The 16,923-nt window shown below is 41.3% G+C and overlaps 2 long non-coding RNA genes across 2 annotated transcripts; both read left to right on the top strand.

Annotated features, from left to right (window-relative positions):
- The first annotated feature begins 10,932 nt into the window (after positions 1-10,932).
- On the top strand, positions 10,933-11,873 carry LOC134466816 (uncharacterized). Its single transcript, XR_010038417.1, has 3 exons — positions 10,933-11,030; positions 11,218-11,282; positions 11,707-11,873. It is a non-coding gene; the product is annotated as an uncharacterized LOC134466816 (long non-coding RNA).
- A 354-nt stretch (positions 11,874-12,227) lies between these two features.
- LOC134466815 (uncharacterized) lies at positions 12,228-15,091 on the top strand. The gene is made up of 3 exons (XR_010038416.1): positions 12,228-12,357; positions 13,281-13,381; positions 15,032-15,091. It is a non-coding gene; the product is annotated as an uncharacterized LOC134466815 (long non-coding RNA).
- The last annotated feature ends 1,832 nt before the right edge of the window (positions 15,092-16,923 follow it).

Raw genomic sequence — 16,923 nt, 5'->3', positions numbered from 1 at the left:
GGGTGCCGTTCGTAGCCGGTTAGGGCTGCCGACGGTGAAGCTAGTCAGTGGGTTGCAAGGTGAGTAGGGTCGGGAACTAGGAGTGTGAACTCGGCGGTGCAACTTCCCAGCAAGGCTTTCTGGTTTCCTGTAGCCAACATCCCAGAAGTCTCCGGCGTGCTCTGTGCGCCACCCGGTGCCATTAGCCTGCTACCTAGACCCCAGGGGAGGGTCTTGCTCCACGGGACAGCTAAGTTTTAATTCACTGCGTGTATGAATGTGTGTGTGTGTGTGTGCAGTATGTTTTAATTGTAGCATTGTGTACGGGCGGGGTGGCTCGAGTGACCTAACGGCATGTTCTAGCCCTAATGTTGCATGTTGGATGTTGCATGTTTCTAGTGTGCAGTGCTTTGGTGGGAAACGTGTGGGGTTTAAGGGGGCAGACATTCGAATTCAGTAGCCTACTTTAATGGGGATTTATGCATGTGAACAGTGTGTGCCCTTGTGGGGAATGTATTGGGTTTGATGTGTGCCAGCATGCGAATTTAGTACGAGAACTACTGTGGGTTTGCAGTGTGTTAGCCACGTTCTGAGTGTAACCAAAGTGTGCCGTGCCTATGGGGGAAACGTACTGGGTTATGTAGGCTATGCTGCCTTTCGAATGTCCGCTTGTATTTTCATATGTGAAGTAGTGGCTTAGTCTGCTGCATCCTTTGACCGTGTGCACATTGTTTGTAGTGGTGTGCTGCTATACAGTTGTTGGTTACTTGGGCTTGACCCTCACCCCGTGCCAAGCTTTTTATGAGATTTAATTAATAAAATATCATTGTGTTTCTTCCTCAAATTGTTGTTTGCCTACTCTGTTCTCCGACTCACACTCAAGGTTTATTACAAGTGGATATACCACATTAGGTACATTGTAATAACCAGTGTAACAATATTTAATACAATGTAATTCCAGTGTAACATCGCCATTTTTTTAACTTACATCATGTGTTTGTGCGTAAGTGGTATTACATGGTATTGCATATTGTTACACTGGTATTACACTATATTACATGGTATTGCATACTGTTACACTCGTTATTACACTGTACCTGATATTGCATATTGTTACACTGGTATTACACTAGTATTACATGGTATTAAATATTGTTACATTGGTAATTACACTGTACCTAATATGGTAGATTCACTGAAATGGTGAACCATTAAAATAAGGTGTTACCGGGCAAATCAATCCACCCAGTCAGAAGTTATGGGCCAAATGAAAATTCCGCCATTTTGAAAGTGTTGTCTTCCAAATTCGAATCAGTTCATGAACCTACCCTAGAGCATTCACACACCAAATCTGGGACAAATCCATCCACCCGGTCAGAAGTTATGGACCAAACAAAAATTCGGCCATCTTGAAAGTGTTGACCTCCCAACTCGATGCAGTTCATGAACCTACCCTAGAGCATTCACACACCAAATCTGGGACAAATCCATCCACCCGGTCAGAAGTTATGGACCAAACAAAAATTCGGCCATCTTGAATTCAGCCATCTTGAAAGTGTTGACCTCCCAACTCGAAGCAGTTCATGAACCTACCCTAGAGCATTCACACACCAAATCTGGGACAAATCCATCCACCCGGTCAGAAGTTATGGACCAAACAAAGATTCGGCCATCTTGAATTCAGCCATCTTGAAAGTGTTGACCTCCCAACTCGAAGCAGTTCATGAACCTACCCTAGAGCATTCACACACAAAATCTGGGACAAATCCATCCACCCGGTCAGAAGTTATGGACCAAACAAAAATTCGGCCATCTTGAATTCAGCCATCTTGAAAGTGTTGACCTCCAAACTCGAGAGCATTCACCCAAAAAATCTGGGACAAATCCAAACATCCGTTCAAAAGTTATCGCGTTAACGTGAAAGACCTTACGCGGCGGACGCGGCGCACGCAAAACCATTACATCCCCGACGCTCCGCGTTTCGGGGATATAAATAGATCGCAAGCTGTCACTCGTCCCGCCCCCTTTCTCAGAACTGTCTGTTTATTGGTTCACAGACTTCCCAGAGACAGTTGAAAGCGATATTACTATTGGCTGAGGGGCGTTTTGCCGTGAGGAGCGCTTTCGCCACACTTTGTTGATTGATCCATATCGCAAAATTACGCATCGGAGAGCGCCATTTCGGCGCTCCTTCTTCACATCGCGCTCTAGGCGACCGTAGCCGGTCTATGCTTAAAACCGGCCCTGCGTTTAGTAACCGGTGCGTTTTTAAATGATGCATTTTGCACAACGTGATGAAGTTCAAACAATTTCGGAACGTTTGTAGGTGATGTCTAGGCCTACTTTAATAGCCTAAATTGTAACAGTTGGAATGCCTTCTCTCCAAGCGGCACAATCGAAACTTAAGGTGCTTGCATGTTAGCCTGGTATCCAACAAGACGAGCCATGTGACATTAAACATAGCATCTTGCAAAGAATTGGACGAGTTGGAGTGTGTGTATGAGAGAGAGAGAGAGAGAGAGAGAGAGAGAGAGAGAGAGAGAGAGACGTGCTTCCCGAAAGTGCTTTGCAGAAAGGGCAAGGTGATGTCTCCAAATATTATTAGCCTACACAAAATAGGCCTACATCTTATCTTAGTAAAGTAGACATAAGTGAAGTATTTTGCTTAATATTTTGCTTCACTTAGCAAAGCCGACTCTATTGGTTCATATTGCTCAGAATAGACATGTTTCAATGGAGTTGCATGCGTGAGGTTGTTGCAACTGTTGCGACTGCGCTAGATCACGCCGAACAGGTGCTTACGGTAGGCTCTTGGGCAAACAGTAAAGCCACTGCATAGCCTACCCGCCAATGATGAAGCAGGTTTCTTTATTAGTTTTTTTTTAACAGCTCTCCCGGTGCACAGGGTTGCCTGGTTAACACCAGACCTAATCACAAGTCGGATCGAAACGATTGTGTAGAACTAAAGGCAGTATGGGAGTTCCCAGGCTTCAGGGTGCAGACATTTTAAAAAGCAAATTGATGCCATCTCTGACTGGCCAAGATGAAATCGCATGCATGCTTTGAGATTATAGCCTACATCGCATATGAGATGATAATGAGATGACATTGCATTTTCCACCACTATCACGAGACATTGTCTTTAGACGTTGACGGGCAGCGGGAGACATGCATCCACATTGCCCCGGTGAAGTAGAATTTTTGCGCACAGCATCAAACAGAATTGCATCAAACTGCTGTTGCATCAAACTGCTCTGACATTCGTGAGCTGCGAAAGATATGTAGCCTATCTATTTGAAACTAGACTGCCTGTGCAGTTGCCTTCGACTGCTTGAGTCGCTTCCAGTCCCCAATCATTCCCACCACTCCCGTCCACCTTTTCATGAACGTTTATGATAAATACAAAATATAAAATAAATATATTTAATATCTATACATAGATCAATGACGTGCATAGGCTTAAAACCAAATGACTATTGTGAAAATGAAGGAAAAAATGGGGCAAATGGTAACACTGTTTTAATGGTTCACTATTACAGTGGATATACCACATTAGGTACAGTGTAATAACCAGTGTAACAATATTTCATACCACGTCATACCAGTGTGACACCATGTACCAATTTTGTACTTATATCATGTAGGCTATTTGTGTGTAAGTGGTATTACATGGTATTGCATATTTATATCCCCGAAACGCGGAGCGTCGGGGATGTAATGGTTTTGCGTGCACCGCCGCCGCCGCGTCCGCGTCCGCGTCCGCGTCCGCCGCCACGTCCGCGTCCGCCGCCGCGTCCGCCGCCGCGTCCGCCGCCGCGTCCGCCGCCGCCGCCGCGTAAGGTCTTTCGTGTTAACGCGATAACTTTTGAACGGATGTTTGGATTTGTCCCATATTTGGTGTGTGAATGCTCTAGGGCAGGTTCATGAACTGATTCGAGTTTGGAGGTCAACAATTTCAAGATGGCCGAATTCAAGATGGCCGAATTTTTGTTTGGCCCATTACTTCTGACCGGGTGGATGGATTTGTCCCAGATTTGGTGTGTGAATGCTCTAGGGTGGGTTCATGAGCTGATTAGAGTTTGGAGGTTAACACTTTCAAGATGGCTGAATTCAAGATGGCCGAATTTTTGCTTGGTCCATAACTTCTGACCGGGTGGATGGATTTGTCCCAGATTTGGTGTGTGAATGTTCTAGGGTAGGTTCATGAACTGATTCGAGTTTGGAGGTCAACAATTTCAAGATGGCCGAATTCAAGATGGCCGAATTTTTGTTTGGCCCATTACTTCTGACCGGGTGGATTGATTTGTCCCAGATTTGGTGTGTGAATGCTCTAGGGTGGGTTCATGAACTGATTAGAGTTTGGAGGTTAACACTTTCAAGATGGCCGAATTCAAGATGGCCGAATTTTTGTTTGGTCCATAACTTCTGACCGGGTGGATGGATTTGTCCCAGATTTGGTGTGTTAATGTTCTAGGGTAGGTTCATGAACTGATTCGAGTTTGGAGGTCAACAATTTCAAGATGGCCGAATTCAAGATGGCCGAATTTTTGTTTGGCCCATTACTTCTGACCGGGTGGATGGATTTGTCCCAGATTTGGTGTGTGAATGCTGCAGGGTAGGTTCATGAACTGATTAGAGTTTGGAGGTTAACTAATAATAATATAAATATTATTATTATTATAAATATTAAATATAATTAAATAATCACAAGAGACTATATGGGGCTTGCCTGTCCAAAGAACAGAAGCGCTGGCATTGAAATAGCTTTGTGCCAAAGAGATAGCCTTTACGGCCGTGAATGATGTTCGCTCATGTCGAGCTGCGCTGATGTTACTACACAGAACAGGCCAGCGTTTAAGACTGTTTTGTTTTGTGATTAGACTGTTAAGTCCTTCTATGTTTCATTAGGTAATATATAATAGCCTATAGCCTACATTTAAAAGCTCACACTAAAAAATGCTTCATCACTACTCACAATAACCTTCTTGGGGACATGGTCACCGTGTACCCTCATGTTTTCTTCATCCTGCCTCTGAAGTTCTGACTATGTTTGAGGGTAGGAGAGAGAGGTGGACAACTAACTTTATTTTCCTGATTATTTTCCTGGCCAGTGAATCTCGATATAAAAAACATTTTCACAATTCACAATTCACAATTCACTATTCACAATACACAATTTTCCAAAAACTGAAAACAGGTCCCACAGACCCAAACACCGAAGCCCATGCGCGCCGTACCTCCAGTGGCACGCTGTACTGAAATGTAACTACCATAGCACTACAATACTATGATACAACACAGGCCCTTTAGTAATGCACCACGACTTAGTCATTACCATACTGGTAACAACAAATTCATAAAGCCGCGCTTTAAGGGGTTAACATTGATACGCAAAGCAATATTTCACACACACTACCCTACACACACACACACACACACACACACACACACACACACACACACACACACACACACACACACACACTGTAAAATGGACACCATATCTAATAATAATAATATAATGTAGGCCTAATAAAAATAATAATTTCCTAGGTTAAATGTTTCAGCTTCAAATTGCTCCTGTCCACAGATAGACCTACTGTCAGTGAGCTTAGGCTACTAAATGTTTCTTTCATGCGGGTGTCATGTTCCCCGGATTTAAACCGAAGATAACCTCCTAGAAACTTCAGGTAAGTTTTAAATAACTTCAGAAGTGCCATCATCCTAGTTCAGTAGCTGCTTCACGTGCATATTTTGAAGATTTGATGTTGTGGATGAGCTGTTTTGATGAGATAGATACCAGGAACCACTGTGCTTAGCCGGGCAGCACTGGCTACCCAATGGATTGCGGTTGAATATCTCTACAATTATTGGAGCCCTATCTCACGCCTTTCATAAAGTCTTCACGAAAATAATAGAGTAATTTTCGTGGTGCATTCACGTTATTGGCCGCCTTTCGTAAAGTCTTCACGAAAATAATAGATTAATTTTCACACTGCCTATTCACTTGAATTGGCCCACTGCTGCTACGAAAATTCAGCTATTTTTCCGTGAATACTTCACGAAATGAGTGAGATACGGTTGATTATTGGGTGTGCAATTTTAAACCAGATGAGCTTTCATAGTTTTCAGAACAAACTTTGAAGTTACCTAACTAGTGCTATATCATAGGTTTCTGGCTGTGCAGTTTCATGAGTTTTCAGAACGAACTTTGAAGCAACCAAACTTTTGCTAACTAGTGCTATATCATATGTTTCTGGCTGCGCAGTGTTTGTAAGGCACGTGTGAGATTCCAGCCATGTAGAATTTACGTGCACTGAGCTAATCAGCTAGCCAGCTAGTCACCAGGGAAAATATTTTAGCTACGTTTTTGCATGTTTGGGTGCCCTTGCATGCACTTTTCAACCCAGGGATGGGCAGTATTGCTATTACATCTAATTGAAATACATTTTGAAATACAAAATACTATTTTGTATTTTTATTTCATATAAGTGAATTACATGTATTTGTATTTTGTATCAAAATACTTTCCTCCAGTATTTTGTGTATTTCACAAAACTACAAATACAAATACTTTGTTCTAAAGAATGTTATTACACAATATGAACACATGATGGTGCTGTAGGTTAAAAAGTATATGAATGCCCCTAGCTGAATTGGAGGTACATGCTTGGATTTCTTAAGCCTTGACTGAACAGGAAGTTCAATTTGTTTCAAGGTGATTGGCTAATCATTTAATTAATTCCTCAATGAGGTGTTAATGTTTTCCCTATGTCATTCAAGCTTGCTTTCAGTTTGCCATTTAGGGCCTTTTGTGTAGAATTGAGGTATTACCTGTGCATATTGTTTTAAAACTAGCTGTTAAAGTGTGTTCCAATATGCTTCCTCCACTTCTGCTTGTGGCCTCGTACCAGGAAGTAATATGTCAGGATGACATCACTGACAACAGCATTACATTTAAATATCTCATAAAAGCTTAATTGTAAAGTCTTTGTCTCATTTGCATTTGGGATGGTGAATGAAAAACAGTCCCCTAAAAGTTGTTGTGGCTAGGCTTACAGCTGGGAAACCTAATTGTTTTCTCCACGGAGGATGGGCCAGGAGGTGGGGAGAGGCCACAAGCACAAGTGGAGGAAGCAAGGTTGCATATTGGAATGCACTCATAGAGCCAACCAGTATAGTTGCAATACCCACTCTGGCCACCATGCTATAGGGAGCGCAGTTTCAATGAGCAGTATAGTTGCAATACCTACTCTGGCCACCATCCTATAGTGCACTTTTTTTTAAAAAGCACTTGTATCTCTACTTTGTCACAGAAATGATTGCTATTCTTATGGCACTGACATGTTAATTCAGACAAATTAAGTCAAGAGTGAAGGGTGACCAGTTGAGAGATGTTCTCATTTGCAGGCCTCATAAACCGGCCTCATCGCCAACGTTGGAATGCGAAGCTGTTTGAAAAATTAGTTATGATGACAGCCTACAGTATATCTCCCTTATATAGTATTATTCAACTTTTTGGTCTTGTGTTTTCCCCACTGGGATGATTAAGGCCATACATACTTACTTGGCCTACAGCAGGGCCTCTTTCTTTCTTGTTTGAGCTTTTGTTTGTTTTCTAATCATCATTTCATTTCTCAGAATTTAATTATTCAATTAATTTCATTGTGTAAGTCAAATTGGTAGTTTTTGTACACAATGGTTTTTGTTGTATTTGTTGTGTATTTTGTGTTGTTGAAAATACAAAATATTGTATTTCAATATTAGATACTGTTACAGTTATGTATTTTGTATCTTATTTGTAATATTTCTTGCTGAGTATTTTGTATTTGTATTGAAAATACATGTAACTGTATCTTTGCCCATCCCTGTTTCAACCTTAACATACACGTTATTTTGCCTTTCAACCATTAATGTATCTAATGTGCATTGTAGAAGATTTGTCTTTGGTCGATTTTTATGGCCTAATGTTTGATAATGTGGTTCGTTTTGGTAAGTGCAATTTTGCTAGTCTTTAGAGTGAGTCGAGATGAATTTAGAGCCTTATAAAGAGTTCCTGTGACTTCGTTTGAAATTTGAAGTGAGTGATTTTGATGCCAGAGGCATGTAGAAGTTAGCACCTTTGATAGCTCTTTTAACAGGCTCCATAGGTGTGAATTACCACCAGTGTGCCTCTCCTAACTTCTTACCTTAGCTAACCAGTCTGCAGAATTTGTTAATGGGATGGAAAGTATAAAAGTACATATTCTTTTTCTTAGACCATATTCACATACATCCAAATACCCCACTGAATTCAATTAAGCTAGTGAAATGTTCTTAAGAATATAATAGCCTGTACTGGGCTTTCTTGCAAAAGGCTACTGACTTAAAAAAATAATTCATGGCGTTTTGAATCTGTTGATGTATTTATTTGCACTCCTGTAGTAATTTACTGTCATGAAAGCTAAATTGTGACTTAACCTTTTTCCTCTCTCAGTAGGCTATTGCAGATGTATTGACCAAGTTGGAATTGCCCCCTGATGCAGACCCAGTGTAAGAACATGCTGGCACTGTTCCGTGTGTTTAAGCTATGCCAGGTGTGACACAGTATTTGCTTTTAGTGATATTTAATCTAATCTAAATCTCATCGTGTTTTTAAACAGTGTTGGGTAGCCACCCACGCACGTTGACACAGCCCCCAGCAGTGGGCACCCATGGGGATGGACCCAGGAGTGGAGGATGACCCAATAGGGTGAGCTGCTGAGACAATATCACACACACATATAGATAATTGTTTTAAGTGTATGGGAAATAGCTAAATGTTTGTTTACATTTCACAAATTAAAATTCAGCCCACTCACTATTGACACCAGTCATACAAATGTATTGACCAGATGTCCTTGAAGTGCCCCCTGACACAGACCCAGTGCAAGTATACATGCTGGCACTGTTTCAGTTGTTTAGGCCAGGGGTTCCAAAACTTCAGCATGGAAAGGCCCCGAATATAACAATAGAGTCTGGCCAAGGCCCCCCTGTTTCATGCCACACTATTTTTTCCTGTGCGCCCCTTTTATAAATCATTGTTTAGGTGTGTGAGTCAATGGCCCCTTCGGGATATATGAAATAATAATAATGGTAGTAATGTTCAGAGATGCACAGAATCATGACAATGCAGTCCTTTAGGAAATATATTTTTTCCCCTTATTTTCTCGGTTATTCAATTTATTAAGCTTACATTATTTTAATGAGCTTTTCCTGCCAAGCTGCTGCGGTCACCCTTGCACCCTCTTGTGGCTCTGCAAGGGTCCCTGACCCCCACTTTGAAAACCACTGGTTTAGGCTATGCAAGGTTTGAGACAGTATTTGTTTTTAGTGATATGTCATAAATATTTTGTGTGATATTTATTTTCATCTAAATCTCATCATGTTTTTGAACAGTGGTGGGTAGCCACCCATGCACGTTGACACAGCCAGCAGCGAGTACCCAGGGCGATGGACCCAGAAGTGGAGGATGACCCAATAGGGTGAGTTGCTGAGCTAATGTACATACACTCATACACTCACCAGCCACTTTATTAGGAACACCTGTTACAACTGTTCATCGAGGCAAACTTCTCATAAGCCAATCACATGGTGGCAACTCAATGCATTTGTGCATGTAGACATGGTTGAGATGGATGATCTGATGCAGTTCAAACCGAGCATCATAATGGTGAAGAAAGGCTATTTAACTGACTTTGAACATGGCTGTTTGTGCCAAAAGGGTTTGATTTGAGTATTTCAAAAAGACTGACTACTGGTATATTCACACTTAACCATCCCTAGGGTTTACAAAGAATAGTACTGTAAAAAAACAGTGATTCTGTAGGCAAAAATGCCTTGTTGATGGCAAAGGTCTGAGGAGAATTGCCAGACTGGTTTGAGCTGATACAAAAGCAAAATTAAGTCAGATAACCACACATTACAACCGAGGTATGCATAAGAGAATCCCTGATTACACAGCACATCAAATCTTGAGGCAATTGGGCTATAGCCGCAGAAAACCTCATTTGGTGTCACTCCTGTCAGCTAAGAACAGGGAAATGAGGCAACAATGTGGACAGGCTCACCATAAATGACACTAGAAGATCGCAAAAATGTTGCCTCAGGGTCAACATGGGTCAAACCTGCCTGACATCAACGTTTCAGGCTATGGATGTAATGGCATACGGCTATTTTCTTAGCATCATCTGGGCCAGTTAGTACGAATTTATCTTTGTTGGAATGCCACAGCCTGCCCGAGTTTTCAGTCAGTTCTGAAGGGGGTCCAGCCCAGCACTAGAGAGGTGTTCCTAATGAAGTGGCCGATGAGTGTAGATAATGTTTTAGGTGTATGGGAATTAAATAAATGTTTGTTTAAATTGTACAGATGAAAATTAAGCCCACTCACTGTTCACACCAATTGGGGAACAAGAAAGGCTAGGCAACCCCATCTTTTGACAACAGCCTCCGCCAGTCTATTCTAAAAATGTCAATAATATACATGTATATATGATATATAACAATTTATTTGTTTTAAAAAGATTATGTGGGGCATGTTTTTAAAAAACAAAAAAAAACAAATGCATATTTATCCTTTCTATCTGTAAATAATCTTGAACATATACTGAGTGTATGACAATCAAACTGCATTAATTAAATAATAACAAAATTGCATTTTTCCAAAAGCACCTATGAGTGTATGGCTACTTTATGACAGCATTTGGACATTTGTGACTATTATATTGTACATTTTAATGGGATTTTGTCCAAATAAGTGCTTATTAATCTTTTAGTTGCGAAATACTTTGCCTAAAACTATTCTCTACATGTTAAGACTGTTTTAACTAATGACTGTGTGGGCTCCGCCCCGCCTGCCTGTGCTTTGTTTCGCAACAGAGTGCTGGAGCGGATGGGTGCCAATCATCTCTCATTGAGACCCTTATAAGGACTCTGGGCGGCTCCGACTCACTCTCTCTCTCTTGAATCTGGATTCTTCAGACCACAGCCCTGACGGCGACACTGAGAATGCAGACGATGGTGGTGGAATTAATGTAAGTAGGCCTACCATTTACTGTCTTAACACTTGTAAAAATCCATCAATATTGGTGTGTCTATGTATCCTGACGGACTTGTGCTTTGTCCGAATGAATGAGCGCCAATGCCAGTCCAGTTGTTTCTGTGTTTTACTATCTCACCAAAAGAACTTCATTCAAGATGTCTTTAATTTTTGCACAACAGAACCTGGATCAGGAGTCCTCTGACAGCAGATCTTAATGGGCACCTGATGGTGAAGACATTTTACAGTAAGTAGGCCTACAATTAACTTTTGACAGGGATAGCTTGTGTCCTCAGTTGATCTGTGCGCTTTGCGGACACTTGATAATATTGAATATGTACATTCCTCCTTTTGCATGGGAGTCCTCTTTATTGATTAATAGTGTTGGGAAATTCTGTGAAAACTGGACGATAATACATTGCATTACATTACACTTAAATCAAAATTTAGTGTGGGGATAGATGCTTTCCTCGAGAGCTCTTCAGCCATGGAGGGAGGCAGGAGTTGGTAAGAGTAGGTACTGAATCTGTAACCCTGTGATCTACAGTCCAACGCCCTAACCATGGCTGCCCTAGTAGTGCAGAGTGGTGTGTCTGGATTTCCATTCATTTTTTCTTTTTTTAACTGAAAATGTCTTTGCCTTTGCCTTTGCCTTTGTCTTTGCTCCACAGTTTGAAGAAAAGACGCATACTAGAGGGAGTCGAGGACTTGGCTGGCCTACAAAATGTCACTAAGGGATGCAACTGACAGCTGAAGTAGGATTTTTTGTTTTTTGGCCATGACAATGTTTGACAGTTGATAATAAACAGATAATTACGATACCATGTGTACATCATTGTTTTTATGGTTTTTTTTTAAATAATAAAATGGATGTACTCATCGAAACCACTTGGTGATGTTGTTTTATTGATTGTTAACCAACCACTTGTGATAGATATGAATGCAAAGTTGATTGGAGATTTGGCCTCAATTGCTATGTGAGGAGTGTCTCGCTGCGACCTGCGGGAAGGCGTGGCCTGACATCAGTCCCCGCCCATCAGTCACAGGTGCATTCTGGGATTGCTTAGCCCGATTGATGCCAGAAACGAGGAGTGTCTCGCTGCGACCTGCGGGAAGGCGTGGCCTGACATCAGTCCCCGCCCATCAGGCACAGGTGCATTCTGGGATTGCTTAACCCGGTTGATGCCAGAAACGGTCATAGAAATAATCCCGTGGGTGAAATTCCGCCAAAATCGGATGATGGGGAGAGAAAGTGAAGAGAAAACATGCCACTCCGAGGATACCAATCTTCACGTTTTGTTTCATGAGGAAAATGACTAAAGGTGAGCGTTATTTTCAGGGACAACAATGATTAATATCAATGATGACTCCTACCTAATTACCTAATTTAACTGCACATTGCTAAATTTAGCCAGACGCAGGCCACGTTTAATATCGGTATTTCGGATTAATAATGATGTACTTCGTGTCATTTGTGTTGTATTTCTCTCATTTGGCAATATCAAACTATATATTACAAATTTGTCAAATATATGGGAAGTTAAGCGCTAAGGATGACTGAGTGACAATAATTTAGCCACTTAGCAACCATGTGGTGCAGATCCACTCGTAAACAAGGGATGCAGCAAGGTGAAAAGGACGTGACCATTGCTGGTTCTCAAATGGTGCACTTCTGCACTTCATTGTTTATGGTTCAGTGCATATGGGGTATTAATTGCGCACTGAAAGATAGTGCTAAAAGAGAACAGGCGCACCATCTGAGACACATATATAGCTCACATGAGCTCAGAGGGCGCTACTAGTAGCCAACGCAGTCAAACAGAATTAGTAACCGTGCCAGAACTTCCACTGAGCTCTATCCTGCTTATTAAAAACATGTTTGGCTGTTATAGAGTTGGGAAGGGCTATGTTGACTTGCACAGTAGACCTCCTGACTAGAATAGCCATGCGTTTGGTGTAGTAGCTTGCACAGACTAGCAGATGGCAAGGAAGAGAGGCAAGAATGCCCTCCCATTTGTTTTTGTTTCAGATAAACTGATATCATAAAATAACTGAACAATTCAAAGAACATGACTGGCTATAGTTAGTTGTGTGCCTAATGTGTCAAAGTGGATATGGATTGTTTTGTATGCTTCTTTCTTAAAAGGTAGAAAAGATGAAAGTGGACGAGTACTGTATAATAGACAAATTCAGTGCACATTTTTAAAATGGATTTGTTTTTCGTTTTTTCCCCTCTACATACCAGGTTTCTTACAACAGATGGAGGGTCTTACCCAAGGGCCTGGATGACGGAAAACTCCAGAGAAGGGACCTTGAATTTCTCTCCATTACCCCTAATCACAGAAGGTTAACATTGCTTTCTCGCAATATTAGTATTTAGGTTTAATGTGTAGTTGCGTTGCTCATCAGTTACAATATGAACAATATTAGTCTGACTGGTAGCTTGCAGTGTAGAAATGTCATGATTTGACTGTCATTACGTTTGCATTGATGCAAAGTAGACAATAACTTGACATATTAATATGAATGCATCAGGGAAGAGATGTGTGTGGGAAATACTTTATTCTGATCGCCCAAATCATGAAAACACAACATGTCACAGAAGTGAGTGTACCCCTCACATTTCTGCAGATTTGTAAGAATATCTTTTCAGTGGACAATGTTTCACTTTGACACAATGAATAGCAACCTGTATACAACTTGTACAACTGCTTTAATTTGTTGCTCACTCAAAAAAAAAAAAAATACAGCCATTAATGTTTTAAACATTTACCCACAACACCAAGATAAACAAATCTGCTACCGGAGTTATCGGACTGTTGCAGAACTGTTAAATCAAGCATGCTATGGGATTTTAACATGGGATGTGCTAATTTTGGTGAGGTACATTTTGTGCCCTTCATGGCTGTATTTCAAATGATTTTCAGTGAAGCAATGTGGGGTTAGGTGCCCTTGCTCAAGGGCACTTCAGTCATGGATGGAGGTGTAGGGAGAGGTAAGGGTGGGATTTGAACAACCCTCTGATCTTAAGACCACCTCCCTAACCACTAAGGCAAGGCTGATAGGAGAATGATCAATACATGGTTGTGTAGGCTACTCCCCATGTTCTATTTTTGTTGCTCTCATTTTTATTGTCTGTCTTTTATGCCCTGCAGGATATTGTGCCTGTTTGGGTAAGACAGCTACATGGTTTAACCAACAGGTGGCAGTATGAGACCAGATATACAGTAAAGACAACTGTGACTATTTTCAAGACTTCTGTATGTACTAGTCTAGGGGGAAATTATATGGCACTTAAGAAACAGAAGTGTCATTGGAGTTGTGATGGGCCGGAAAACAAAACATACCCTCTGTTAATGTGATGTAGCAAACGATTGTATGAGAGTTAGTATGAGATATTGTCTTCAATTTCCCTTTTAATTTAATTACAAAATACTCTTGCACAGTTGACACCCATATCAACGAAAAGAAAAGACTGGAAAAGCATAAAGCTGAAAGCGAAAGCCCATTGGGAAACTCCAACTCCCATTGTCATTGTGACACAGCACTCCACAGCACACAAGTGAACACTGCACACTGCACACAACGAAATTGCATTTATGCCTCACCCGTGCAAGGGGGCAGCCCTCAGTGGCGCCCCATGGGGAGCAGTGCGGTGGGACGTTACCATGCTCAGGGTACCTCAGTCATGTAGGAGGATGGGGGAGACCACTGGTTGATTACTCCCCCCACCAACCTGGCGGGTCGGGAGTTGAACCGGCAACCTCTGGGATGCAAATCTGACGACCTAACCGCTCACCCATGACTGCCCATAAAGCTGACCACAGTCCAAAAACTTATTTTGTTCGGCTGCTATTCATTTTTTGTGTGTGTGATTTTGTTTGGCTGCTATTAATTCTTTGCTTTTTTGTACAGGTGGTACATGTGTATAATATATTATGATACCTATTTGTAGTACATTTCTCTTGACCTTTGACTGTCTATTTATTACAACAGATGAAGAGCCTCACTTCAGGATCTGTATAGCAGAGGAGGACGTGTAAGCTGTAAGGCGTTCTGCCATGAGGATGAGATGGTATTCAGCTCAATTATTCTCTTGCATTAACCAACCAATCACTGTTCTTGTTCTTAGGCACACCCTCTCCCTTGTATTCTCATTCATTTACCTAGAGCCAATAGGATGCCTGCCTGCCCACTCATTTATAAACCTTCTGTCTATCTCTGCTCTTCCACTGACTAGAGTGCGCAGGTGTCGACGCCCCCACCGCCTCCACTTCAGCCTCCATCGCTGGCCGGTCCTCGTCCCATGAGGAGGCTCTGCGAGGTGTCCCTGCTTTTGACGCCTTGCCACCACAAGGATTGTGAGAACCACCACCTCCAGCCACCGTCACCATTTGGTAGGCCCCTGCCCCCCCCCCGCCTTACCCATCGGCAGGATATGCCTCATCTGAATTATTCGAAGCAGGCGTAGGCCTACGCCAAAGAGAATCACTACTGCATACTTCAGTGTCTCAATAAATATCTTAAACTTAATTTGGTCTATCGAGTCTTTCATGGTAGAAGTGGAGCTTCTCCCTATTACCCCTCCCACAAATCCATGAAAAATGCTCAAGATCTGGCTAGGTCCACTCCCCTACACTCTTTTATGGACTTTAGAATTGGACTGTGTAACTATTTTGTACACAAATGTTACATGACCCAATCTTGCACCTTTATTGCTAATCACAGCTCCTTGTCTACCTCTACTGCACTGCCACTTAGATGACTGAATACTTAAAGCCCGGCTTCTGGACTGTGCAACAAAGCTCTAGTAGTCTATGTGAATTACTATTGGTCTGGACTCTGTGCCACATGGCTCTGTCTGTAATTCATCTTCTTATTCTTGTACATATTTATTACCCATCCTAGTTTTGTATTGATGACACAGCCTATTGTAAATACTAACCTGATTTGCCATAGATTGTATAGCAGTAGCACTTGTACTATATTATTACTTGATATATATTGCTTTTTTGCATATGGGGGCTGTTTCAAAACTACATCTCACTGGACTTGTATAGTGGCAGTGTTAATTTTGCTGCAAATCTATGCTGCTATGAGTGAAATGATCGCAAAGAACATTTTGTCTCAGGACTGTTTTAGTGTGCTTCCATTCCATGTTCCATTATTTTGCAAACTTCCAGTATTCCTTTTGGACAATTAAACGAAATATCAAACCTAGTTTATAGTTACAACAGATATGTAGTTTGATATAGTTACATCACGGCTCATTGAAATTGTGCTGCCTATTGCCAAATTTCATCTTGAATATTTATTTGATCTTGAACACTGCTATGTAATAGACTAATATAATAACTAATAAATTAATAGTATGGCCTACAGTAAGATTTGCAGATAAAGATAGGCATCTTTGCATCATAAATGTAGCCTACATACATTATGTAAATTTACATCACTAGTCTATCTGGAAAGTCGAATTGGCAGACGTGGGGAAGATCCATCTTTTCGTGTATTGAAAGTGCATTTTTTTCCCAGTCATAAGGAACTGAAGAATTTGATGGTGGTGGTAAGTGAAAAAGGGAACCTTTGTAAAAGGAAAGCATAAATTATTGAAATGAATTACTAAGAATATAACACACTGCACCTTTAAATTATTTTTGTAACAATTAATTGGGTAGGCCTAATGGTGTGTAAAATATGTTTGTGATGGGGAAGAAAACATGGCATTGGTAGCTAACCATAATTTTCTTTACCCATGCTGATATAGCCTAAAATGTCATACTGGATTAAGTTTCCTTTTATTAAAACTAGTCATACGTTAAATGCGTGCAAAGTTGTGTGATGCTTTAACAAGTGCTTAATAAAAGCACAAAAATGTGATGCCAGCT

This window comes from Engraulis encrasicolus, chromosome 17, assembly GCF_034702125.1.
Source record: "Engraulis encrasicolus isolate BLACKSEA-1 chromosome 17, IST_EnEncr_1.0, whole genome shotgun sequence".
NCBI classification, from domain to species: domain Eukaryota; kingdom Metazoa; phylum Chordata; class Actinopteri; order Clupeiformes; family Engraulidae; genus Engraulis; species Engraulis encrasicolus.
This window is presented reverse-complemented; position numbering and strand designations above follow the sequence as displayed.